Raw genomic sequence first — 27,542 nt, 5'->3', positions numbered from 1 at the left:
CTGTTGTGAATTCTGTGGCTGAATTCACTCCTGTGGTCACAAGTGGTACTGCAGCTTCTGAGCTTCCTCCCTCAGGTGTTCTGGTGAGCTCGTTGGCTGCTTTGTTATTTAGCTCCGCCTGATTCTGTCTTCCTTGCTCCTTGTCAATGTTCCAGTGTTGGATCTGAGCTTCTGGATATTTCCTGTGGCCTGCTGCTCTGCTTAGATAAGTGCTTCTTTGCTTTTTGTGCTTCTTTTTCTGTCCAGCTTGTCAATTCGTTTTGCTGGAAGCTCTGAGACGCAAAGGGTGTACCGCCGTGCCGTTAGTTCGGCACGGTGGGTCTTTTTGCCCCCTTTGCGTGGTTTTTTGCTTTAGGGTTTTTTGTAGACTGCAAAGTTCTCTTTGCTATCCTCGCTCTATCTAGAATATCGGGCCCCACTTTGCTGAATCTATTTCATCCCTACGTTTGTCTTTTCATCTTGCTAACAGTCATTATATGTGGGGGGCTGCCTTTTCCTTTGGGGTATTTCTCTGAGGCAAGTCAGGCTTGTTTTTCTATCTTCAGGCTAGTCAGTTTCTCAGGCTGTGCCGAGTTGCATAGGTAGTGTCAGGCGCAATCCACAGCTGCCTTTAGTTGTGTTTAGGATAGGTTCAGGTTGCAGTCTACAGAGATTCCACGTCTCAGAGCTCGTTCTATTGTTTTTGGGTTATTGTCAGATCACTGTATGTGCTCTGATTGCTGGCACACTGTGTCACTGGATTGCCTTCATAACAGTACAAGGAGCCTACCTAATGATTCTCAATAGAGGGAAAAAAGAAGTTCTGACATCATTTTTTTTTTTTTCTCAGCTCTGTGTTCAATTTTTTTTTTCCCCCCTAGACATTTGGGTGCTTCTGGACACAGGTGTGGACATGGATATTCAGAGTCTGTGCTCTTCAATGGATAATCTCGTTACAAATGTACAAAAGATTCAAGATACTATTGATCAGAAATCTATGTTAGAACCAAGAATTCCTATTCCTGATTTGTTTTTTGGTGATAGAACTAAGTTTCTTAACCCCTTCCCGACCTTTGACGCCACGTAGGCGTCATGAAAGTCGGTGCCAATCCGACCCATGACGCCTATGCGGCGTCATGGAAAGATCGCGTCCCTGCAGATCGGGTGAAAGGGTTAACTCCCATTTCACCCGATCTGCAGGGACAGGGGGAGTGGTAGTTTAGCCCAGGGGGGGTGGCTTCACCCCCTCGTGGCTACGATCGCTCTGATTGGCTGTTGAAAGTGAAACTGCCAATCAGAGCGATTTGTAATATTTCACCCATTATAACGGGTGAAATATTACAATCCAGCCATGGCCGATGCTGAAATATCATCGGCCATGGCTGGAAATACTAGTGTGCCCCCACCCCACCCCTCCGATCGCCCCCCCACCCCCCCGATCTGGCCGGTACACTGCTCCGGCTCCCCTCCGCCCTGTGCTCCGCTCCCCCCCGTGCTCGTGTCCGCTCCCCCCGTGCTCCAATCACCCCCCCGTGCTCCAATCACCCCCCCTGCACTCCGATCCACCCCCCCCCGTGCTCCGTTCCACCCCCCCGTGCTCCGTTCCAGCCCCCCCGTGCTCCGTTCCACGCCCCCCGCGCTCCGTTCCACCCCTCCCGCGCTCCGATTCCCCCCCCCCCGTGCTCCGATCCCCCCCCCCGTGGTCCCCCCCCCACCCTATCATACTTACCGATCCAGCCGTGGTCCCGTCCGTCTTCTCCCGGGCGCCGCCATCTTCCAAAATGGCGGGCGCATGCGCAGTGCGCCCGCCGAATCTGCCGGCCGGCAGATTCGTTCCAAAGTGCATTTTGATCACTGAGATATAATCTATCTCAGTGATCAAAATAAAAAAAATAATAAATGACCCCCCCCCCCCCCCCTCCTTTGTCACCCCCATAGGTAGGGACAATAAAAAAATAAAGAAATTTTTTTTTTTCCACTAATGTTAGAATAGGGTTAGGGTTAGGGGTAGGGTTAGGGGTAGGGTTAGGGGTAGGGCTAGGGTTAGGGGTAGGGTTAGGGTTAGGGTTAGGGCTAGGGTTAGGGTTAGGAATGTGCACACGTATTCTGGTCCTCTGCGGATTTTTCCGCTGCGGATTTGATAAATCCGCAGTGCTAAACCGCTGCGGATTTATGGCGGATTTACCGCGTTTTTTTCTGCGCATTTCACTGCGGTTTTACAATTGCGATTTTCTATTGGAGCAGTTGTAAAACCGCTGCGGAATCCGCACAAAGAAGTGACATGCTGCGGAATGTAAACCGCTGCGTTTCCGTGCAGTTTTTCCGCAGCATGTGTACAGCGATTTTTGTTTCCCATAGGTTTACATTGAACTGTACACTCATGGGAAACTGCTGCGGATCCGCAGCGTTTTCCGCAGCGTGTGCACATACCTTTAGAATTAGGCCATGTGCACACGGTGCGGATTTGGCTGCGGATTCGCAGCAGTGTTCCATCAGGTTTACAGTACCATGTAAACATATGAAAAACCAAATCCGCTTGCCCATGGTGCGGAAAATACCGCGCGGGAACACTGCGTTGTATTTTCCGCAGCATGTCAATTCTTTGTGCGGATTCCGCAGCGTTTTACACCTGTTCCTCAATAGGAATCCGCAGGTGAAATCCGCACAAAAAACACTGGAAATCCGCGGAAAATCCGCAGGTAAAACACAGTGCCTTTTACCCGCAGATTTTTCAAAAATGGTGCGGAAATATCTCACACGAATCCGCAACGTGGGCACATAGCCTTAGGGTTAGGGTTGGAATTAGGGTTGTGGTTAGGGTTAGGGGTGTGTTGGGGTTAGGGTTGTGGTTAGGGGTGTGTTGGGGTTAGGGTTGTGATTAGGATTATGGCTACAGTTGGGATTAGGGTTGTGGTTAGGGGTGTGTTGGGGTTAGGGTTGTGTTTAGGGTTATGGCTACAGTTGGGATTAGCATTAGGGGTGTGGGGGGGTTAGTGTTGGAGGTAGAATTGAGGGGTTACCACTGTTTAGGCACATCAGGGGTCTCCAAACGCAACATGGCGCCACCATTGATTCCAGCCAATCTCGTATTCAAAAAGTCAAATGGTGCTCCCTCACTTCCGAGCCCTGACGTGTGCCCAAACAGTGGTTTACCCCCACATATGGGGTACCAGCATACTCAGGACAAACTGCGCAACAATTACTGGGGTCCAATTTCTCCTGTTACCCTTGTGAATCTAAAAAAATGCTTGCTAAAACATAATTTTTGAGGTAAGAAAAATGATTTTTTATTTTCACGGCTCTGCGTTGTAAACGTCTGTGAAGCACTTGGGGGTTCAAAGTGCTCACCACATATCTAGATAAGTTCCTTGGGGGGTCTAGTTTCTAAAATGGGGTCACTTGTGGGGGGTTTCTACTGTTTAGGCACACCAGGGGCTCTGCAAACGCAACGTGACACCCGCAGACCATTCCATCAAAGTCTGCATTTCAAAACGTCACTACTTCAATTCCAAGCCCCGGCATGTGCCCAAACAGTAGTTTACCCCCACATATGGGGTATCACCGTACTCAGGAGAAACTGGACAACAAATATTGGGGTCAAATTTCTCCTGTTACCCTTGGGAAAATTAAAAAATTCTGGGCTAAATAATTTTTTTTGAGGAAAGAAAACGTATTTATTATTTTCACGGCTCTGCATTATAAACTTCTATGAAGCACTTGGGGGTTCAAAGTGCTCACCACACATCTAGATAAGTTCCTTTGGGGGTCTAGTTTCCAAAATGGGGTCACTTGTGGGGGGTTTCTACTGTTAAGCCACATCAGGGGCTCTGCAAACGCAACGTGACGCCCACAGAGCATTCCATCAAAGTCTGCATTTCAAAACGTCACTACTTCACTTCCGAGCCCCGGCATGTGCCCAAACAGTGATTTACCCCCACATATGGGGTATCAGCGTACTCAGGAGAAACTGGACAACAACTTTTGGGGTCAAATTTCTCCTGTTACCCTTGGGAAAATAAAAAATTGCAGGCTAAAAGATCATTTTTGAGAAAATAATTTTTTTTTTTATTTTCATGGCTCTGCGTTATAAACTTCTGTGAAGCACTTGGGGGTTCAAAGTCCTCACCACACATCTAGATTAGTTCCTTTGGGGGTCTAGTTTCTAAAATGGTGTCATTTCTGGGGGATCTCCAATGTTTAGGCACACAGGGGCTCTCCAAACGTGACATGGTGTCCGCTAATGATTGGAGCTAATTTTCCATTTAAAAAGCCAAATGGCGTGCCATCCCTTCCGAGCCCTGCCGTGCGCCCAAACAGTGGTTTACCCCCACATATGGGGTATCAGCGTACTCAGGACAAACTGGACAACAATATTTGGGGTCCAATTTCTCCTATTATCCTTGGCAAAATAGGAAATTCCAGGCTAAAAAATCATTTTTGAGGAAAGAAAAATTATTTTTTATTTTCATGGCTCTGCGTTATAAACTTCTGTGAAGCACCTGGGGGTTTAAAGTGCTCAATATGCATCTAGATAAGTTCCTTGGGGGGTCTAGTTTCCAAAATGGGGTCACTTGTGCGGGAGCTCCAATGTTTAGGCACACAGGGGCTCTCCAAACGCGACATGGTGTCCGCTAACAATTGGAGCTAATTTTCCATTCAAAAAGTCAAATGGCGCGCCTTCCCTTCCGAGCCCTGCCGAGTGCCCAAACAGTGGTTTACCCCCACATATGAGGTATCGGTGTACTCGGGAGAAATTGCCCAACAAATTTTATGATCCATTTTATCCTACTGCCCATGTGAAAATGAAAAAATTGAGGCGAAAAGAATTTTTTTGTGAAAAAAAATTACTTTTTCATTTTTACAGATCAATTTGTGAAGCACCTGAGGGTTTAAAGTGCTCACTAGGCATCTAAATTAGTTCCTTGGGGGGTCTAGTTTCCAAAATGGGGTCACTTGTGGGGGAGCGCCAATGTTTAGGCACACAGGAGCTATCCAAACGCGACATGGTGTCCGCTAACGATGGAAATAATTTTTCATTCAAAAAGTCAAATGGCGCTCCTTCCCTTCCGAGCCTTACCATGTGCCCAAACAGTGGTTTACCCCCACATGTGAGGTATCGGTGTACTCAGGAGAAATTGCCCAACACATTTTAGGATCCATTTTATCCTGTTGCCCATGTGAAAATGAAAAAATTGAGGCTAAAAGAATTTTTTTGTGAAAAAAAAGTACTTTTTCATTTTTACGGATCAATTTGTGAAGCACCTGGGGGTTCAAAGTGCTCACTATGCATCTAGATAAGTTCCTTGGGGCGTCTAGTTTCCAAAATGGGGTCACTTGTGGGGGAGCTCCAATTTTTAGGCACACGGGGGCTCTCCAAACGTGACATGGTGTCCGCTAAAGAGTGGAGCCAATTTTTGATTCAAAAAGTCAAATGGCGCTCCTTCCCTTCCAAGCCCTGCCGTGCGCCAAAACAGTGGTTTACCCCCACATATGAGGTATCAGCGTACTCAGGACAAATTGGACAACAACTTTCGTGGTTCAGTTTCTCCTTTTACCATTGGGAAAATAAAAAAATTGTTGCTAAAAGATAATTTTTGTGACTAAAAAGTTAAATGTTCATTTTTTCCTTCCATGTTGCTTCTGCTGCTGTGAAGCACCTGAAGGGTTAATAAACTTCTTGAATGTGGTTTTGAGTACCTTGAGGGGTGCAGTTTTTAGAATGGTGTCACTTTTGGGTATTTTCAGCCATATAGACCCCTCAAACTGACTTCAAATGTGAGGTGGTCCCTAAAAAAAATGGTTTTGTAAATTTCGTTGTAAAAATGACAAATCGCTGGTCGAATTTTAACCCTTATAACTTCCTAACAAAAAAAAATTTTGTTTCCAAAATTGTGCTGATGTAAAGTAAACATGTGGGAAATGTTATTTATTAACTATTTTGTGTCACATATCTCTCTGGTTTAACAGAATAAAAATTCAAAATGTGAAAATTGCGAAATTTTCAAAATTTTCGCCAAAATTCCGTGTTTATCACAAATAAATGCAGAATTTATTGACCTAAATTTACCACTAACATGAAGCCCAATATGTCACGAAAAAACAGTCTCAGAACCGCTAGGATCCGTTGAAGCGTTCCTGAGTTATTACCTCATAAAGGGACACTGGTCAGAATTGCAAAAAACGGCAAGGTCTTTAAGGTCAAAATAGGCTGGGTCTTGAAGGGGTTAATTTCAAAAATAATTGTAAGCTATTTCTGGCCTTGAAACCTCATTCTTCTGGTAATCCTATTCAACAGGTTTTGATTATTATTTCTTTTTTGCGCGGCGACCCTCAGGACTGGGCATTTTCTCTTGCGCCAGGAGACCCTGCATTGAGTAATGTCAATGCGTTTTTCCTGGCTCTCGGATTACTTTACGATGAGCCTAATTCAGTGGATCAGGCTGAGAAAAATTTGCTGGCTTTGTGCCAGGGTCAGGATGATATAGAAGTATATTGTCAGAAATTTAGGAAATGGTCAGTACTCACTCAGTGGAATGAATCTGCGCTGGCAGCTTTGTTCAGAAAGGGTCTCTCTGAGGCTCTTAAGGATGTCATGGTGGGTTTTCCTATGCCTGCTGGTTTGAATGAGTCTTTGTCTTTGGCCATTCAGATCGGTCGACGCTTGCGCGAGCGTAAATCTGTGCACCATTTGGCGGTATTGTCTGAGAGTAAACCTGAGCCTATGCAGTGCGATAGGACTATGACCAGAGTTGAACGGCAAGAACACAGACGTCTGAATGGGCTATGTTTTTACTGTGGTGATTCCACTCATGCTATTTCTGATTGTCCTAAGCGCACTAAGCGGTTCGATAGGTCTGCCGTCATTGGTACTGTACAGTCCAAATTCCTTCTGTCCATTACCTTGATATGCTCTTTGTCATCGTATTCTGTCATGGCGTTTGTCGATTCAGGCGCTGCCCTGAATCTGATGGATTTGGATTATGCTAAACGTTGTGGGTTTTTCTTGGAGCCTTTGCGGTGTCCTATTCCGTTGAGAGGAATTGATGCTACACCTTTGGCCAAGAATAAACCTCAGTACTGGGCCCAGCTGACCATGTGCATGGCTCCTGCACATCAGGAAGTTATTCGCTTTCTGGTGCTACATAATCTGCATGATGTGGTCGTGTTGGGGTTGCCATGGCTGCAAACCCATAATCCTGTATTGGATTGGAACTCTATGTCGGTATCCAGCTGGGGTTGTCAGGGGGTACATGGTGATGTTCCATTTTTGTCAATTTTGTCATCCACTCCTTCTGAGGTCCCAGAGTTCTTGTCTGATTATCAGGATGTATTTGAAGAGCCCAAGTCCGATGCCCTACCTCCGCATAGGGATTGTGATTGTGCTATCAATTTGATTCCTGGTAGTAAATTCCCTAAAGGTCGATTATTTAATTTATCCGTGCCTGAACACGCCGCTATGCGCAGTTATGTGAAGGAATCCCTGGAGAAGGGACATATTCGCCCATCGTCATCACCACTGGGAGCAGGGTTCTTTTTTGTAGCCAAGAAGGATGGTTCGCTGAGACCGTGTATTGATTACCGCCTTCTTAATAAGATCACTGTTAAATTTCAGTATCCCTTGCCATTGTTATCTGACTTGTTTGCTCGGATTAAGGGGGCTAGTTGGTTCACTAAGATAGATCTTCGTGGTGCGTATAATCTGGTGAGAATCAGGCAAGGAGATGAATGGAAAACTGCATTTAATACGCCCGAGGGTCATTTTGAGTATCTAGTGATGCCGTTCGGACTTGCCAATGCTCCATCTGTGTTTCAGTCTTTTATGCATGACATCTTCCGTGAGTATCTGGATAAATTCCTGATTGTTTACTTGGATGACATTTTGATCTTCTCAGATGATTGGGACTCTCATGTGAAGCAGGTCAGAATGGTTTTCCAGGTCCTGCGTGCTAATTCTTTGTTTGTGAAGGGATCAAAGTGTCTCTTCGGTGTGCAGAAAGTTTCATTTTTGGGGTTCATCTTTTCCCCTTCTACTATCGAGATGGATCCGGTTAAGGTCCAAGCCATCCAGGATTGGACTCAGCCGACATCTCTGAAAAGTCTGCAAAAATTCCTGGGCTTTGCTAATTTTTATCGTCGCTTCATCTGTAATTTTTCTAGCATTGCCAAACCATTGACCGATTTGACCAAGAAGGGTGCTGATTTGGTTAATTGGTCTTCTGCTGCTGTGGAAGCTTTTCAGGAGTTGAAGCATCGTTTTTGTTCTGTCGCTGTGTTGTGTCAACCAGATGTTTCTCTTCCGTTCCAGGTCGAGGTTGATGCTTCTGAGATTGGAGCAGGGGCGGTTTTGTCACAGAGAGGTTCTGGTTGCTCAGTGTTGAAACCATGTGCTTTCTTTTCCAGGAAGTTTTCGGCTGCTGAGCGTAATTATGATGTGGGCAACCGAGAGTTGCTGGCCATGAAATGGGCATTCGAGGAATGGCGTCATTGGCTTGAAGGAGCTAAGCATCGCGTGGTGGTATTGACTGATCATAAGAACCTTACTTATCTCGAGTCTGCCAAGCGCTTGAATCCTAGACAGGCCCGTTGGTCGTTATTTTTTGCCCGCTTCGATTTTGTGATTTCGTACCTTCCGGGCTCTAAAAATGTGAAGGCGGATGCTCTGTCTAGGAGTTTTGTGCCCGACTCTCCGGGTTCATCTGAGCCGGCGAGTTTCCTCAAGGAAGGAGTCATTGTGTCTGCCATCTCCCCTGATTTGCGGCGAGTGTTGCAAAAATTTCAGGCGAATAAACCTGATCGTTGTCCGGCGGAGAAACTGTTCGTCCCTGATAGGTGGACTAGTAAAGTTATCTCTGAACTTCATTGTTCGGTGTTGGCTGGTCATCCTGGACTCTTTGGTACCAGAGAGTTAGTGGCTAGATCCTTCTGGTGGCCATCTCTGTCACGGGATGTACGTACTTTTGTGCAGTCCTGTGGGATTTGTGCTAGGGCTAAGCCCTGCTGTTCTCGTGCCAGTGGGTTGCTTTTGCCCTTGCCAGTCCCAAAGAGGCCTTGGACACATATTTCGATGGATTTCATTTCTGACCTTCCCGTTTCTCAAAAGATGTCAGTCATTTGGGTGGTCTGTGATCGCTTTTCTAAAATGGTCCATCTGGTGCCCTTGGTTAAATTGCCTTCCTCCTCTGATTTGGTGCGTTTGTTCTTCCAGCATGTGGTTCGTTTGCATGGCATTCCTGAGAATATTGTTTCTGACAGAGGTTCCCAGTTTGTTTCAAGGTTTTGGCGAGCCTTTTGTGGTAGGATGGGCATTGACCTATCTTTTTCCTCGGCTTTCCATCCTCAGACTAATGGCCAGACCGAACGAACCAATCAGACCTTGGAAACATATCTGAGATGTTTTGTTTCTGCAGACCAGGATGATTGGGTGTCCTTTTGCCGTTGGCTGAGTTCGCCCTTAATAATCGGGCCAGCTCGGCTACCTTGGTCTCTCCATTTTTCTGCAATTCTGGGTTCCATCCTCGTTTCTCTTCAGGACAGGTTGAGTCTTCGGACTGTCCTGGTGTAGATTCTGTGGTGGACAGGTTGCAGCAGATCTGGACTCAGGTAGTGGACAATTTGACCTTGTCCCAGGAGAAGGCTCAACTTTTCGCTAATCGCAGACGCCGTGTGGGTCCCCGACTTCGTGTTGGGGATCTGGTTTGGTTATCTTCTTGTCATATTCCTATGAAGGTTTCCTCTCCTAAATTTAAACCTCGTTTTATTGGTCCGTATAGGATTTCTGAGATTCTCAATCCTGTGTCTTTTCGTCTGACCCTCCCAGACTCCTTTTCCATACATAATGTATTCCATAGGTCGTTGTTGCGGAGATACGTGGCACCTATGGTTCCTTCTGTTGAGCCTCCTGCCCCGGTTTTGGTGGAGGGGGAATTGGAGTATATTGTGGAGAAAATTTTGGATTCTCGTGTTTCTAGACGGAAACTCCAGTATCTGGTTAAATGGAAGGGTTATGCTCAGGAAGATAATTCCTGGGTTTTTGCCTCTGATGTCCATGCTCCAGATCTTGTTTGTGCCTTTCATGTGGCTCATCCTGGTCGGCCTAGGGGCTCTGGTGAGGGTTCGGTGACCCCTCCTCAAGGGGGGGGGGGGGGGGTACTGTTGTGAATTCTGTGGCTGAATTCACTCCTGTGGTCACAAGTGGTACTGCAGTGTTATGTCTGCTAATGAAAGGTGTTATGAAGGCAATCCAGAGACACAGTGTGCCTAGCGATCAGAGCGCACACAGTGATCTGACAAATACCCAAAAACAAAGAAACGAGCTCTGAGACGTGGAAACTCTGTAGACCACACACCTGATCCTATCCTAAACACAACTAAAAGTGGCTGTGGATTGCGCCTAACAACTACCTAGGCAACTCGGCACAACCTAAGAAACTAGCTAGCCTGAAGACAGAAAAATAGGCCTGACTTGCCCCCAGAGAAATACCCCAAAGGAAAAGGCAGCCCCCCACATATAATGACTGTGAGTAAGATGAAAAGACAAAACGTAGGGATGAAATAGATTCAGCAAAGTGGGGCCCGATAATCTTAGACAGAGCGAGGACAGTAAAGCGAACTTTGCAGTCTACAAAAAACCCTAAAGCAAAAACCACGCAAAGGGGGCAAAAAGACCCACCGTGCCGGACTAACGGCACGGCGGTACACCCTTTGCGTCTCAGAGCTTCCAGCAAAACAAAAGACAAGCTGGACAGAAAAAAAAAAACAACAAAATAGCAAAAAAGCACTTAGCTATACAGAGCAGCAGGACACAGGAACAATCAGGAGAAGCTCAGATCCAACACTGGAACATTGACTAGGAGCAAGGATAGCAGCAGCAGGTGGAGTTAAGTAACGAAGCAGCTAATGAGCTCACCAGAACACCTGAGGAAGGAAGCCCAGAAGCTGCAGTACCACTTGTGACCACAGGAGTGAATTCAGCCACAGAATTCACAACAGTACCCCCCCCTTGAGGAGGGGTCACCGAACCCTCACCAGATCCCCCAGGCCTACCAGGATGAGCCGCATGAAAGGCACGAACAAGATCGGGAGCATGAACATCAGAGGCAAAAACCCAGGAATTATCTTCCTGAGCATAACCCTTCCATTTAACCAGATACTGGAGTTTCCGTCTAGAAACACGAGAATCCAAAATCTTCTCCACAATATACTCCAATTCCCCCTCCACCAAAACCGGGGCAGGAGGCTCAACAGATGGAACCATAGGTGCCACGTATCTCCGCAACAACGACCTATGGAATACATTATGTATGGAAAAGGAGTCTGGGAGGGTCAGACGAAAAGACACAGGATTGAGAACCTCAGAAATCCTATACGGACCAATAAAACGAGGTTTAAATTTAGGAGAGGAAACCTTCATAGGAATATGACGAGAAGATAACCAAACCAGATCCCCAACACGAAGTCGGGGACCCACACGGCGTCTGCGATTAGCAAAAAGTTGAGCCTTCTCCTGGGACAAGGTCAAATTGTCCACTACCTGAGTCCAGATCTGCTGCAACCTGTCCACCACAGAATCCACACCAGGACAGTCCGAAGACTCAACCTGTCCTGAAGAGAAACGAGGATGGAACCCAGAATTGCAAAAAAATGGAGAAACCAAGGTAGCCGAGCTGGCCCGATTATTAAGGGCGAACTCAGCCAACGGCAAAAAGGACACCCAATCATCCTGGTCTGCAGAAACAAAACATCTCAGATATGTTTCCAAGGTCTGATTGGTTCGTTCGGTCTGGCCATTAGTCTGAGGATGGAAAGCCGAGGAAAAGGATAGGTCAATGCCCATCCTACCACAAAAGGCTCGCCAGAACCTTGAAACAAACTGGGAACCTCTGTCAGAAACAATATTCTCAGGAATGCCATGCAACCGAACCACATGCTGAAAGAACAAAGGTACCAAATCAGAGGAGGAAGGCAATTTAGCCAAGGGCACCAGATGGACCATTTTAGAAAAGCGATCACAGACCACCCAAATAACTGACATCTTTTGAGAAACTGGAAGGTCAGAAATGAAATCCATCGAAATATGTGTCCAAGGCCTCTTTGGGACCGGCAAGGGCAAAAGCAACCCACTGGCACGAGAACAGGAGGGCTTAGCCCTAGCACAAATCCCACAGGACTGCACAAAAGTACGTACATCCCGTGACAGAGATGGCCACCAGAAGGATCTAGCCACTAACTCTCTGGTACCAAAGATTCCAGGATGACCAGCCAACACTGAACAATGAAGTTCAGAGATAAGTTTATTAGTCCACCTATCAGGGACGAACAGTTTCTCTGCTGGACAACGATCAGGTTTATTCGCCTGAAATTTTTGCAGCACCCGCCGCAAATCAGGGGAGATGGCAGACACAATGACTCCTTCCTTGAGGATACCCGCTGGCTCAGATTAACCCGGAGAGTCGGGCACAAAACTCCTAGACAGAGCATCCGCCTTCACATTTTTAGAGCCCGGAAGGTACGAAATCACAAAGTCGAAGCGGGCAAAAAATAACGACCAACGGGCCTGTCTAGGATTCAAGCGCTTGGCAGACTCGAGATAAGTCAAGTTCTTATGATCAGTCAATACCACCACGCGATGCTTAGCTCCTTCAAGCCAATGACGCCACTCCTCGAATGCCCACTTCATGGCCAGCAACTCTCGGTTGCCCACATCATAATTACGCTCAGCGGCCGAAAACTTCCTGGAAAAGAAAGCACATGGTTTCATCACTGAGCAATCAGAACCTCTCTGTGACAAAACCGCCCCTGCTCCAATCTCAGAAGCATCAACCTCGACCTGGAACGGAAGAGAAACATCTGGCTGACACAACACAGGGGCAGAACAAAAACGACGCTTCAACTCTTGAAAAGCTTCCACAGCAGCAGAAGACCAATTAACCAAATCAGCACCCTTCTTGGTCAAATCGGTCAATGGTTTGGCAATGCTAGAAAAATTACAGATGAAGCGACGATAAAAATTAGCAAAGCCCAGGAACTTTTGCAGACTTTTCAGAGATGTCGGCTGAATCCAATCCTGGATGGCTTGGACCTTAACTGGATCCATCTCGATAGTAGAAGGGGTAAAGATGAACCCCAAAAATGAAACTTTCTGCACACCGAAGAGACACTTTGATCCCTTCACAAACAAAGAGTTAGCACGCAGGACCTGAAAAACCATTCTGACCTGCTTCACATGAGACTCCCAATCATCTGAGAAGATCAAAATGTCATCCAAGTAAACAATCAGGAATTTATCCAGGTACTCACGGAAGATGTCATGCATAAAGGATTGAAACACTGATGGAGCATTGGCAAGTCCGAACGGCATCACTAGATACTCAAAATGACCCTCGGGCGTATTGAATGCAGTTTTCCATTCATCTCCTTGCCTGATTCTCACCAGATTATACGCACCACGAAGATCTATCTTAGTGAACCAACTAGCCCCCTTAATCCGAGCAAACAAGTCAGATAACAATGGCAAGGGATACTGAAATTTAACAGTGATCTTATTAAGAAGGCGGTAATCAATACACGGTCTCAGCGAACCATCCTTCTTGGCTACAAAGAAGAACCCTGCTCCCAGTGGTGATGACGATGGGCGAATATGTCCCTTCTCTAGGGATTCCTTCACATAACTGCGCATAGCGGCGTGTTCGGGCACGGATAAATTAAATAATCGACCTTTAGGGAATTTACTACCAGGAATCAAATTGATAGCACAATCACAGTCCCTATGCGGAGGTAGGGCATCGGACTTGGGCTCTTCAAATACATCCTGATAATCAGACAAGAACTCTGGGACCTCAGAAGGGGTGGATGACGAAATCGACAAAAATGGAACATCACCATGTACCCCCTGACAACCCCAGCTGGATACCGACATGGAATTCCAATCCAATACTGGATTATGGGTTTGTAGCCATGGCAACCCCAACACGACCACATCATGCAGATTATGCAACACCAGAAAGCGAATAACTTCCTGATGTGCAGGAGCCATACACATGGTCAGCTGGGCCCAGTACTGAGGTTTATTCTTGGCCAAAGGTGTAGCATCAATTCCACTCAATGGAATAGGACACTGCAAGGGCTCCAAGAAAAACCCACAACGTTTAGCATAATCCAAATCCATCAGATTCAGGGCAGCGCCTGAATCCACAAACGCCATGACAGAAAACGACGACAAAGAGCATATCAAGGTAATGGACAGAAGGAATTTGGACTGTACAGTACCAATGACGGCAGACCTAGCGGACCGCTTAGTGCGCTTAGGACAATCAGAAATAGCATGAGTGGAATCACCACAGTAGAAACACAGACCATTCAGACGTCTGTATTCCTGCCGTTCAACTCTAGTCATAGTCCTATCGCACTGCATAGGCTCAGGTTTAACCTCAGGCAGTACCGCCAAATGGTGCACAGATTTACGCTCGCGCAAGCGTCGACCGATCTGAATGGCCAAAGACAAAGACTCATTCAAACCAGCAGGCATAGGAAATCCCACCATGACATCCTTAAGAGCCTCAGAGAGACCCTTTCTGAACAAAGCTGCCAGCGCAGATTCATTCCACTGAGTGAGTACTGACCATTTCCTAAATTTCTGACAATATACTTCTATATCATCCTGACCCTGGCACAAAGCCAGCAAATTTTTCTCAGCCTGATCCACTGAATTAGGCTCATCGTACAGTAATCCGAGTGCCAGGAAAAACGCATCGACACTACTCAATGCAGGGTCTCCTGGCGCAAGAGAAAATGCCCAGTCTTGAGGGTCGCCGCGCAAAAAAGAAATAATAATCAAAACCTGTTGACTAGGATTACCAGAAGAATGAGGTTTCAAGGCCAGAAATAGCTTACAATTATTTTTGAAACTTAGAAACTTCGTTCTATCTCCAAAAAACAAATCAGGAATAGGAATTCTTGGTTCTAGCATATATTTCTGATCAATAGTATCTTGAATCTTTTGTACATTTATAACGAGATTATCCATTGAAGAGCACAGACCCTGAATATCCATGTCCACACCTGTGTCCAGAAACACCCAAATGTCTAGGGGAAAAAAAAAAAAAGTGAACACAGAGCAGAGGAAAAAAAAAAAATGATGTCAGAACTTTTTCTTTCCCTCTATTGAGAATCATTAGATGGCTCCTAGTACTGTTATGTCGGCTAATGAAAGGTGTTATGAAGGCAATCCAGAGACACAGTGTGCCTAGCGATCAGAGCGCACACAGTGATCTGACAAATACCCAAAAACAAAGAAACGAGCTCTGAGACGTGGAAACTCTGTAGACCACACACCTGATCCTATCCTAAACACAACTAAAAGTGGCTGTGGATTGCGCCTAACAACTACCTAGGCAACTCGGCACAACCTAAGAAACTAGCTAGCCTGAAGATAGAAAAATAGGCCTGACTTGCCCCAGAGAAATACCCCAAAGGAAAAGGCAGCCCCCCACATATAATGACTGTGAGTAAGATGAAAAGACAAAACGTAGGGATGAAATAGATTCAGCAAAGTGGGGCCCGATAATCTTAGACAGAGTGAGGACAGTAAAGCGAACTTTGCAGTCTACAAAAAACCCTAAAGCAAAAACCACGCAAAGGGGGCAAAAAGACCCACCGTGCTGGACTAACGGCACGGCGGTACACCCTTTGCGTCTGAGCTTCCAGCAAAACAAAAGACAAGCTGGACAGAAAAAAAAAAACAACAAAATAGCAAAAAAGCACTTAGCTATACAGAGCAGCAGGACACAGGAACAATCAGGAGAAGCTCAGATCCAACACTGGAACATTGACAAGGAGCAAGGATAGCAGCATCAGGCGGAGTTAAGTAACGAAGCAGCTAATGAGCTCACCAGAACACCTGAGGAAGGAAGCCCAGAAGCTGCAGTACCACTTGTGACCACAGGAGTGAATTCAGCCACAGAATTCACAACACTGCAGCTTCTGAGCTTCCTCCCTCAGGTGTTCTGGTGAGCTCGTTGGCTGCTTTGTTATTTAGCTCCGCCTGATTCTGTCTTCCTTGCTCCTTGTCAATGTTCCAGTGTTGGATCTGTGCTTCTGGATCTTTCCTGTGGCCTGCTGCTCTGCTTAGATAAGTGCTTCTTTGCTTTTTGTGCTTCTTTTTCTGTCCAGCTTGTCAATTCGTTTTGCTGGAAGCTCTGAGACGCAAAGGGTGTACCGCCGTGCCGTTAGTTCGACACGGTGGGTCTTTTTGCCCCCTTTGCGTGGTTTTTTGCTTTAGGGTTTTTTGTAGACTGCAAAGTTCTCTTTGCTATCCTCGCTCTATCTAGAATATCGGGCCTCACTTTGCTGAATCTGTTTCATCCCTACGTTTGTCTTTTCATCTTGCTAACAGTCATTATATGTGGGGGGCTGCCTTTTCCTTTGGGGTATTTCTCTGAGGCAAGCCAGGCTTGTTTTTCTATCTTCAGGCTAGTCAGCTCCTCAGGCTGTGCCGAGTTGCATAGGTATTGTCAGGCGCAATCCACAGCTGCCTTTAGTTGTGTTTAGGATAGGTTCAGGTTGCAGTCTACAGAGATTCCACGTCTCAGAGCTCGTTCTATTGTTTTTGGGTTATTGTCTGATCACTGTATGTGCTCTGATTGCTGGCACACTGTGTCACTGGATTGCCTTCATAACACACTGCGTCACCAATGTAAATATAGACCCAAGTGGATCCCAGACACCGGTCACAAATAAGGGCCAATCAGAAGGTTTGTGGCACAGGGAAAGTATATAAAGGTACAGATCAATACAAAACACAGAGATGGAAATCGCACATAAACACATAAATGTATGATATATCGCATAGAAGTTATTCATATGTGGTTCTGAAGAGTTCCATCTCCGTCAGACATCTCCAAGTCCTCGGCCGTATCCTCCACAAAAGAAACACTCTGAGTGGCACCATTAGTATGGAATAATTCCCCGAATCAGACCCATTTATTGCAGGTCCTACTGAAAGATGTGAATAAAGTAATCAATATACAGAAACATAAAAACAAAAACAAAAACATAAAAACACCCTATAAAGATGTACGTGGATAGCAAATATGAGTCTGCATCAGGATGTGATGGCAATTACATAACTTATTAAGGTCCCAAGAAGGAGGAAAAAGACAATGATTCATTAAGACCCTTAGGGGTCAGAGTATCTAGTGTTGTGATCCATTTTGTTTCTACCTGCGCTAATATCTTCTTATAATTACCCCCTCTTATACCCAAATGGATAACATCAATCCCCCTCACCTTAAAAGAAGATGGATCGCTGTTGTGATGTTGTCTAAAATGGCGGGGGACGGTTTTGAGGAGGGAGATATCGGGCGCTGTCTTGGCCGCGCAAATGTCCCGCACATGCTCCCGAATCCTGACTCTGAGCTCCCTCGAAGTGAGTCCTACATAAATTTTAGGGCACCCACAGGTAGCGTAGTATATCACGTTTGTACTGTTACAGGAAATCCTGTGCCTGATTTCAAAAGTTTTACTACCATCAGAGCTACAGAAGGTGGAGCTGCGCAGGACATTTGCGCAGGCAAGACAGCGCCCGCAAGGTATAAATCCTGGAGTAGGGCCCTTAGACCCAAATGGATGCCTCGGGGTGGGCACATAGTGACTGCTGACTAGGAGGTCCTTCAGATTTTTGGACCTCCGTGCAGTCATAAGGGGATATTCACCCACCGACATCCCCAGGGAGGGCTCAGTACCTAGTATTGACCAATGTTTGGAAAGGATCTGCCGCATGTCCTCCCATTCATGATTGAATGTCGATATAAACCGAATAGGTCCGTCGTTAGAGGAAGGTGTGCGGGCTTGGGTACCTCTGAGGAGATCACCGCGTGGAGTAGCCCTCGCCCTGCGATATCCGTGTTTAATGCACCGGTTAGAGTAGCCGCGTGCATTAAATCTAGATCTCAGATCAGAGGCCTGTGCCTCAAATTTGGCATCCGACGAACAGATCCGCCTCATCCTAAGGAACTGTCCGACCGGGACGGCCCTAATCGTAGATCTAATGTGTGCTGAAGACGCATGAATCAGAGAGTTTACAGATGTGGGCTTACGATATACATCTGTTTGGATAGATCTATCACTATCTACCTCAAAAGTGACATCCAAAAAATTAACTTTCTTGGTGTCATAAGTATAGGTAAGAAAGATGTTCATAGAATTCTGATTCAGCGTCTCCATGAATTCCCCGAGCTGCTGCACAGTCCCATCCCACAAAAAGAAAATGTCGTCTATATATCTATGCCAGCACAGCACATGGGAGGCGGCCCGCGGGCCCTCGTCGCAAAAAATGGATCTCTCCCAAGAACCTAGGAAGAGATTTGCGTACGAGGGCACACAGGCCGCGCCCATGGCTGTGCCACGCCTCTGTAGATAGAATTGGTCTTTATAGACAAAAAAGTTGTGGGTGAGGACGTAGTGCAGCAGCTCGAGGATAAAATCACAAAGTGGGCCGTCACGGTCGGAGGCCCCCAGGAAGAGGCGGACCGCGTCGATGCCATGTTGGTGATCAATGCAGGTGTAGAGGCTCTCCACGTCGGCGGTCACCATCAGGGTATCATGGTCCACAAAGATGCCATCAACCCTCGCCAGGGCGTCCGTTGTGTCACGTACATAGGACGGTAATGGTTCCACGAGGGGTTTAAGATAAAAGTCAATAAATTGACATACGGGGTTACAAAGACCCCCAATCCCCGACACAATAGGACGCCTCGGGGGGTTGAGGGCATCTTTGTGGATTTTAGGAAGGAGGTAGAAAGTTGGAATCTTTGGATATTTCACCGTTAAACCATCCAGTACCTGTTTGGTAATAATATTATTGTCCAGAGCCCGGACCAGAATACCCTGGAGACCGAGAGAGAAAGAAACCAGAGGATTGTACGACAGTCTGGAGTAAGTCTTAGAGTCTCTCAGCTGTCTGAGAGCCTCATGTTCGTACTTATCCTCAGGCCAAATCACGATGTTCCCCCCCTTGTCTGCTGACTTAAAGATGACATCAGGTAAAGATTGTAATTCAGATAGGGCCAAACGCTCCTTATGCGTCAAATTGTCATAGCGTCTTCTTGTTTAAAGTTTCTTAAAGTCCTCACTAACGCATTTAGTGAAGACTTCAATCGCTGGGCTCAGAGACAAGGGGGGGAACCTCGTAGATCTGGGTAAGGATGAGGGAGGAAATCTATCAACATGTGGACCAACCTGTTCGTCCAGAAGGTCCTCCAAGTTCTGGAGAGTTTCCCTCTCGGTCTCACTCATGGGTTCAAATAAATTCCTTTTGTGATGAAGTTTCTTCAATAACAACTTACGGGAGAACAAGTGTAGATCCTTTATAGCTGTAAATAAATGAAATGCATTAGTGGGAGAAAACGAAAGACCCTTAGAAAGCAGTTTTAATTGAACATCAGTGAGTTGGTAAGAAGATAAATTGACTACCTGTAGCCCTCCCTGGGGGTCGGATGGCACCCCAGTATTATTTTTAGACTTGTTAGTCTGTCTTGTAGTTTGTTTGGAATATGACGTGCTGCCCGTGGCACCATTTGATTTCATATTTTTGGATGTCATTTCCTCTTCCCCCGAGAAGTTGGACCTAATAGATGTCGAACGTGATCTAGAATATGATGAATTTCTAAATAAGGGCCTTGATCTATCATTACTGTTACGCCACTTATAGACCCGTGACAATCTCTTGTCTTCCACATCTCGCTGGAATTTTTTACTTTTAGTGGTTTGAATTTCATTGGCCCACTTTTGAGAGAGGGAATCCATTTCATCATTAAATTTTTTTAGGGCATCAGTAGTCATGTCCCTCCGCAGAATCACTTGTAGTTCCTCTATCTCACCCTCCAAAGAGGCCAGGGAGTCCTGATTCATATTTCTCAAAAGTTCGAGAAATCCCCTTGAGCAGGTGTTAGTAAGGGTCTCCCAGTTGTTTTTAAAAGTTTCATCATCAATGGGAAACGAGGGAAAAACCTGCACTCTGAGGCCTCGAGGTATCAGGTCTTTTTGTAGGTACTTCTCCAGGAACGCATGGTTCCACCAAATACGTGTCCTTTTCCTTAATAGATCCTTAAACTTATTAATCACATCCTGTACATTTTTATCCGCTCCCACAGAACACCCTTCGGTGTCATCATGCACTGTGTCGTTAATCAGTGCCCGCCACGTCTGATCGCGGGCACGGAAGTCCATATTGACATAGAGGTCAGCTGTGAAGAACAGAGAGAATTAGTAGCCACAAGAACCTCACTGACATATTCCCGTCAGTAGGGAGGGCACAAAGTAGCCCAAAAAGCACCAAGAGTATACCCACTCAAAATCACATACTCAAACAGGAGAAAAATACTAGCTCTACTGGGTATATATATAAAATATAACAAAGTTTATTTAGAAATACACAAAATATATATATAATAATGTAGGAAGAGCATATAAAAGCGAAACGCGCGTCGGGAGGCGTTTTCCACACACCCAGTCCAGGATCCGTCCACCCTAGCCAGCGGTAAGCATCCGCCGACCCCCTGAGATCATTATTACCCCACTATGGGGATTTACCTACAGTTTCTTTAGGGAGGTTTGTTCCATACTTTACCCGGCAGGTACACTTACTAGTGTCCCATTATCCGTCTGCACATGCACTTTAGGAGTTGATTATTGTGGGGCACATATGGATTAGGTTTGCGGCGGGTCCTGTCGACCCTAGTGTGTTATCCTCTGCACATGTGTTGCTTTTATATGCTCTTCCTACATTATTATATATATATTTTGTGTATTTCTAAATAAACTTTGTTATATTTTATATATATACCCAGTAGAGCTCGTATTTTTCTCCTGTTTGAGTATTCTTCTGTAGGAGCATCAGCTGGAAGCTGGCCAGGTTTCTTCTGTAGGAACATTAGCTGGAAACTAGCCAGATTTCTTCTGTAGGAGCATTAACTGGAAACTGGCCTGGTTTCTTCTGTAGGAGCATCAGCTGGAAACTGGCCAGGTTTCCTCTGTAGGAGCATCAGCTGGAAACTGGCCAGGTTTCCTCTGTAGGAGCATCAGCTGGAAACTGGCCTGGTTTCTTCTGTAGGAGCATCAGCTGGAAACTGGCCTGGTTTCTTCTGTAGGAGCATTAGCTGGAAACTGGCCAGGTTTCCTCTGTAGGAGCATCAGCTGGAAACTGGCCTGGTTTCTTCTGTAGGAGCATCAGCTGGAAACTGGCCAGGTTTCTTCTGTAGGAGCATTAGCTGGAAACTGGCCTGGTTTCTTCTGTAGGAGCATTAGCTGGAAACTGGCCAGATTTCTTCTGTAGGAGCAACAGCTGGAAACTGGCCAGGTTTCTTCTGTAGGAGTCGGTCATCATGGTTTCATGGTGGCTGTAAATTCTTCCTTGAGGCGTTTAAGGAAGTTGTTTAGTCACTAAAGTCAAGATTGTCGGAAAAGTGCATATTCACTCAGAGAACCTGGAGCATCGTATCAACAATGTACAACAGTTATTGAAGTCTTCCACAATGTCGGTAAGGTTTTCAGAGATATTTCCATGTCTACTATACAGATTGAAGAGAGGAATTTGGGCGGAAAGAGGCGGATTATAAGACTTTAGAAAGTTCTATGTGACGGTTTATAGTGCAGATAATGATATTTATCAGCGTCTCTCCTTACACAGGACTACACACTAGTGAAGAAGACAAGTGACTGTGTGACTCCCGGCAGCCATGAGTCAGGAGGGTGGAGCAGGAGGCGGAGCCTCATCACAGATCCTCCCCCAATACATGAGAGGAGCAATAAGAAGATCCTAGAACTGACCAATAAGATGATTGAGCTGCTGACAGGAGAGGTGACTGCTGGGAGATTATACAGGACCCCGATACTGGGGGATTCTGGGTAATGACACTATTATTGTCTGTCAGGTTCCTATAAGGTGTCAGGACGTCTCCGTCTATTTCTCCATGGAGGAGTGGGAGTTTCTAGAAGGACACAAGGATCTGTACGAGGACGTCATGATGGAGGACGCCCAGCCCCGCACGTCACCAGGTGAGAGGAGACATAAATACAGGGATAGTAATGTACGCCGACCGTCCAGAATTGAGAAGTTTTCAAGGACAGTGTCAGAGAAGTCAGCCGGTATGTGCAATACGTGGAGGAACGAAGATTGTAGCAAAATCCTCAGCACAGAAATGTTTCACCCGACGTTCAGTGGTTGTACATTTACTCCACAATGTAGGAAAACAGATGTGGTCTCATGCTGCATTATACATCTGAAATAAAGGCGTGTTACGTTATATGGTGGAAAATCACAAAAACGTATAAAAGGAAGCATATCTACGGGCGGACATACCGCATGTGCCCCTGCACCGGGGCCCAGAGGCTTCGGGGGGCCCCTGCAGGGCGGCTAATAATGAGGGCAATCTGGCCTGTTTAGCCGGTGCTGTGTCTTCTGAATGCTCTGAACAGGTTGGCGGTGAGTGCTGATCGCAGCTGACAGGCTGCTATCACCGCTCCCTGCCGCCGCAGATACCTCACCCCGGACCTCCACTCCCCGGCACCTTCTCTTCCCGGAAGCGCCTGCCGTTGCCCACACTCTGTGCGATGATGGGGGGGGGAAAGTGGAGCCTGCAGCATACTCTGCGGGCTTCACAAAGATGGCCCCGATCTCCTCCTAAATGGACCTGGACAGCTCAACGGGCATTCCCAGGCCATAATTAGAGGCATGAGGAGCAGCCTCAATACAAGAGATCATATAGCAGTCTAGGAAAAAAGGCGCCGCACAGCTGATCCTCAATCACTAGCGGTATCTTCGGTGCATAGTACCTTCTCTAGGATCCGGCTACCAGGTAGAGGTGCACGCATGAAACAAGTACAAACCACTGGCAATGCGTAGAAAGAAGCGGCAACACTCACCGGTCCTGTGTGGTCTGAATAATTTATTAGAAGAGTGCATACACCGCATCTTCACGGCATCGGGATACAAACAAGGAGGGAGGTGAGCAGGATGTGATGACGGCCGTTTTGCGCCGACAGTAGCGCTTCCACGTGGTCCTGTGTGGTCTGAATCATTTATTAGAAGAGTGCATCCAGATCTGCCTTTTCTGGGGTGGCTGGGGGCAGATGTTTTTAGCCAGGGGGGGGCCAATAACCGTGGACCCTCTCCAGGCTATTAATATCTGCCCTCAGTCACTGGCTTTAGTACTCTGGCGGAGAAAATTGCGCGGGAGCCCACGCCAATTTTTTCCGCCATTTAACCCTTTAATTTAATAGAGCGCCCAAATTTTGCACATACACACTACTAACATTAGTAGTGTGGAATATGCAAAAAAAATGGGGATATGAGATGGTTTACTGTATGTAATCATGTCACATATCATGTCGGGTTTAGGAAGGAGAAATGAAAAGCCGGCAATTGAATTACCGGCTTTAAAGCTATCTAGCGCTGTATGAAATATTAATATATATACATATATGTGTCTACTGACATATATATATATATATATACCTATTCTATGTGTACACATTTATTCTACCTATTCTATTGTAAGCTGTCAGTGTGATTTTACTGTACACCGCGCTGAATTGCCGGCTTTTCTATAGAACACCGCTGCGTATTTCTCGCAAGTCACACTGCTGGTCCGTGTGTAATCCGTATTTTTCTGGCCCCATAGACTTTCATTGGCGGATTTTTTGCGCAATACGGTGACAAACACAGCATGCTGCGATTTTCTATGGCCGTAGAAAGCCGTATAATACTGATCAGTTTAATACGGCAGATAGGAGCAGGGGCATAGAGAATAATTGTACCATATGCAATCCGTAATTTTTGCACCTCTCAGACGTCCGTAAAACTCGCTAGTGTGAGGCCGGCCTCAGTTTGATGTTTTAGCGAATCAATGACAAGAACCACGTTTCTATTACTACCTGGATAATAAGATATAGAATTATAAGTATTGAATTGATACAGACGGATCTCCAGCCGGTCATGGATTCCGTCACTGAGTGTTTCTGTCTCCCACAGATGGATCCAGGAAGAGAAACCCCCCAGAGAGATGTCCGCATCCTCTGCATTCCTCGGACCGTCCAGAGGAGAGTCACAACGTCCTGGAGAATCAGGTAGATGATACTAAGATCTCATCACCGAGATACGACCATAAGGAAATGGAACCAAGGTTCACTTTCCGTTATTTTCTCCTCTTAAGGCTGAAGATCTGATTGATATTAAGGTCGTGGTTATAGATGAAGACGAGGAGACCGAGGACAATGAGCCGTGTAAGGAGGGGGCTGTAAATCTAAACATGTTTCGAGGGTCCCCGCAAATGATCATCACATGTAAAGGTTTTATTTCCTGCAGATGAACTCATTGAAAGAAGTCCATCAGAGAGATGTCCCCGTCCTCAGTATTCCCCGGACCAACCAGAGGACAATCATCAGGTAGAAGGAGCTGAGCTCTGAACCAGTCTACTTGTATAGGATAGTGCGGAGACTCCTGTCCTTGTAGTCAGGGATTTGTTTGAGGTTACAAATGGTTTCCACACTCTCGGAAAGGCTGTGGATTCTTTACGTTTCTTCTTCTACATCCTGAAGTGTTTAATATAAAAAGGTACAGAGCTTACAACAGGAGACAGGAAATCGAGGGAAGCAAAACAAGCAAAGTTCTCTAAAATAAAATAGGAGCTGAGACTGTGATAATAGACGCTCTCCACATTCTCCATTGAATGGTTTCTCTTTGCCCGTACCACGGTCATCACACTTCTGTCGGTGATAGGTTTTTCCATCTCGCTGGCTTATTATATAGAAGTGTTACATTGGGTTTATCAGGGTGAAGATCAGACGATTATCAAAGTGAAGGTTGAAGAAGAAGAAGGAGAGATGACGAGGGGCAATAATCCACCGTGTATGAGTGAAGTAGAAGAGGAATCTCCGGTACATTTTACCGCAGGTATGTAAGAACTAGAAAGTCATCTTAGAGGTTTTTAAGACGAGCTTCCACCTTGGTAAGAATATCAGAAGGCTTTCGGCGGAGCAATCAGCATTTATGTGTCCCGGGCGAATCCTATCACTAGAATGAGCGAAGACTAAAATATAAAAGTTTCGGCTCTGACCTCCTTTTCGTTAGTTTGACCAAAAACATGGTCTTTCATTTCTGGCCTCCGCAACCAATTTTCTTGTTTTTTTTTTACGTTTGTAATCTTTCCTCCCCATCTTTTTTATTTTGATGTCACCATAGGAATATGAGCTCTTGCTTTTTTTTGCAGGACGAGTTGCCAGTTTGAAGGACATCATCCATTTTACCATACAGTGTACTTAAAATGGGATAAAAATATTGACGCAGGATTTGTTTTTACGGTATTTATGGTAAAAATGGGAGTAGGATTCTCCAGGTCAGGACGATTACGGCGATATCAAACATGCCATAGATTTTTATATTATCTAGTGAAAAAAGTCAGAAGTTTGTAAAAAACAAAAAAAAAAAACATCTTTTTCAGGACCTGTCACGTTTTTTATTTTTTAGTCAACCGGGATATGTGTCAAGGCTTCTTTTGTGCATTGTGAGCCGATGGTTTTACTGATACCACCTTGGGGTACAAACGAAGTTTTGATTGCTTGTTATTGCATTTATTTTAAGGAGAAGCAGCCACTAAAGATGAAATGATGGCGTTTTGATTTTTTTTTTCTCTTTAGGGCGTTTACCATATGGATAAATTCATTTTATATTTGCCAGACCGAACGTTTATACCAAATATATTTATATTTTTTTAATCCGGAAAAAGGAGGTACGATTGAAATTTTTAAAAACTTTTTTTATTTTTCACTTTATTCTTTTAGTTTTCTTAGAGGACTTGAACCTGCGATTGTCTGATTGCTTATACTATATAATGCAATTGAAGAGTGTTGCAGAACAAAGTGAGAATCACTGTCTCCTATGAAGTCAGACTGTGGTTGTGACCGTGGCCTTCATTGGGTCCTTCGGGGACTATTGAACTCAGTTAAAAAAAAAAAAAGCAAAAAAACACAAAAGTTCAAATCACTCCCCTTTTCCACCATTAAAGATGAAACGACTAAAAAAATACACATTTTGTATCGTCACCTGTAGAAATGTCCGATCTATCATAATATAAAATAAATTAATACAATTGGTAAACAGCGAAACGTAAGAAAAAAAATCAAAACCCCAGAATTACGTTATTTGGGTTTCAAGAATATTACAATCACAGGCAATCAAAACATCGTTTTTACCCCAAAATAGTATCAATAAAAATTTCAGATCAAGCCGTGAAAAATAAGTCCTCACCCAGCCGCAGATTCTGAAAAATGGAGACGCTACTGGTCCCTGAAAATGGCAACCAATGCAAAAAACATTTTTTCATAGAAATTTTGGAATTTTTTTCATCACATAACAAACATGCATAGGTTCTTTTTTATTTATTTTTGTCCTCGTACTGACCCTGAAACATGATGGCAGGTTAGTTTTAGCATAACGAACAAGGTAAATAAAAATAACATTGTGAGATTGCACTTTATTTGCAATTTCACCGCCCTTGGATTTTTTTTCCCATTTTCCAGTCCACGATATGGTAAAATCAATGGCGTTGTTCAAAAGTAAAACTCGTCCTGCAAAAAAAACAAGCCCTCACATGGTCATATTGACGGAAAAATAAATAAAAAGTTGTGGCTCTGGGAAAGAGGGGAGTGAAAAAAAACGATAAACAGTAAATCGCCCGGGGCTGAAGGCGTTAAATACAAAAGACTTTTTAAGGCTGGAGTCAAACATGCAATGTTTGTTGCCATTTTTGGTGTCAAAGAGAGGCGTGAATTAAAAAAAAAAAAAAAAAAAAAAAAGGATTTGAGCAGCATTTACACTGCAAGATTGCCTTAAAGGAGCGTCCCTAGGCGCGCTAACTTCACGATATTCTTACAGTTTAAGCAGGCTGCTGATGACTCGAAGAACAAGCAAAGTGCTCATTCATTGGGTGAAATAATCGGTTTTCACAAAATGTCATCATTCTTGGCAGCGTATCATCCTGTGTAAACAGGACATCTTTCCTTGTGGAGAGTGATATGCCTGACATGCCACAGTAAGGATACTAAAAGGTCATGCAAAAAATTAAATATACATATTGCCTCTTCAGAGATGAAGATGACTTGAACTCTAGTGCCATTTATTGGAGGTAGCAATCCTACAAGTCAATATTGCTCTTTAATGAAACTTTCTATCTGACTTGGGATAAAAGTCAAGCTAGAATCTCAATTTGCAGACATGTTTCAGGGTGTTGCCCCTCCCATCAGCGCAAAGCATGAGATCTAATTTGGAGCTTAAGTCCTCTTCTACTCTGAATTGGTGATTTTCATATTTCATTTTCCAAGGGAGCATTGCATGGCCTATAAGACTCATTACACTTGCATGTCACTCTCCACAACGAGAGATGTGACCCTTAAGACCCCAGTCAGAGGCATCTCGTAAAGCCTAGTCAGATCTCACACTTTGCAACACCCCGAAACATGTATCTGCAAATTGAGGTTCCAATTTTTGCTTTAAATTCATATGGCAAGACTCT

The 27,542-nt window shown here is 45.2% G+C and overlaps 1 pseudogene; it reads left to right on the top strand.

The window, feature by feature from the left end:
• The window catches only part of LOC138643205 (zinc finger protein 665-like), a 102,207-nt pseudogene that overhangs the window by 10,408 nt on the left and 64,257 nt on the right, over positions 1–27,542 (top strand).

Source organism: Ranitomeya imitator, chromosome 6 (genome assembly GCF_032444005.1).
Source record: "Ranitomeya imitator isolate aRanImi1 chromosome 6, aRanImi1.pri, whole genome shotgun sequence".
NCBI classification, from domain to species: domain Eukaryota; kingdom Metazoa; phylum Chordata; class Amphibia; order Anura; family Dendrobatidae; genus Ranitomeya; species Ranitomeya imitator.
Note: the sequence above shows the minus strand (reverse complement) of the source record. Positions and strands in the feature narration are given on the sequence as shown.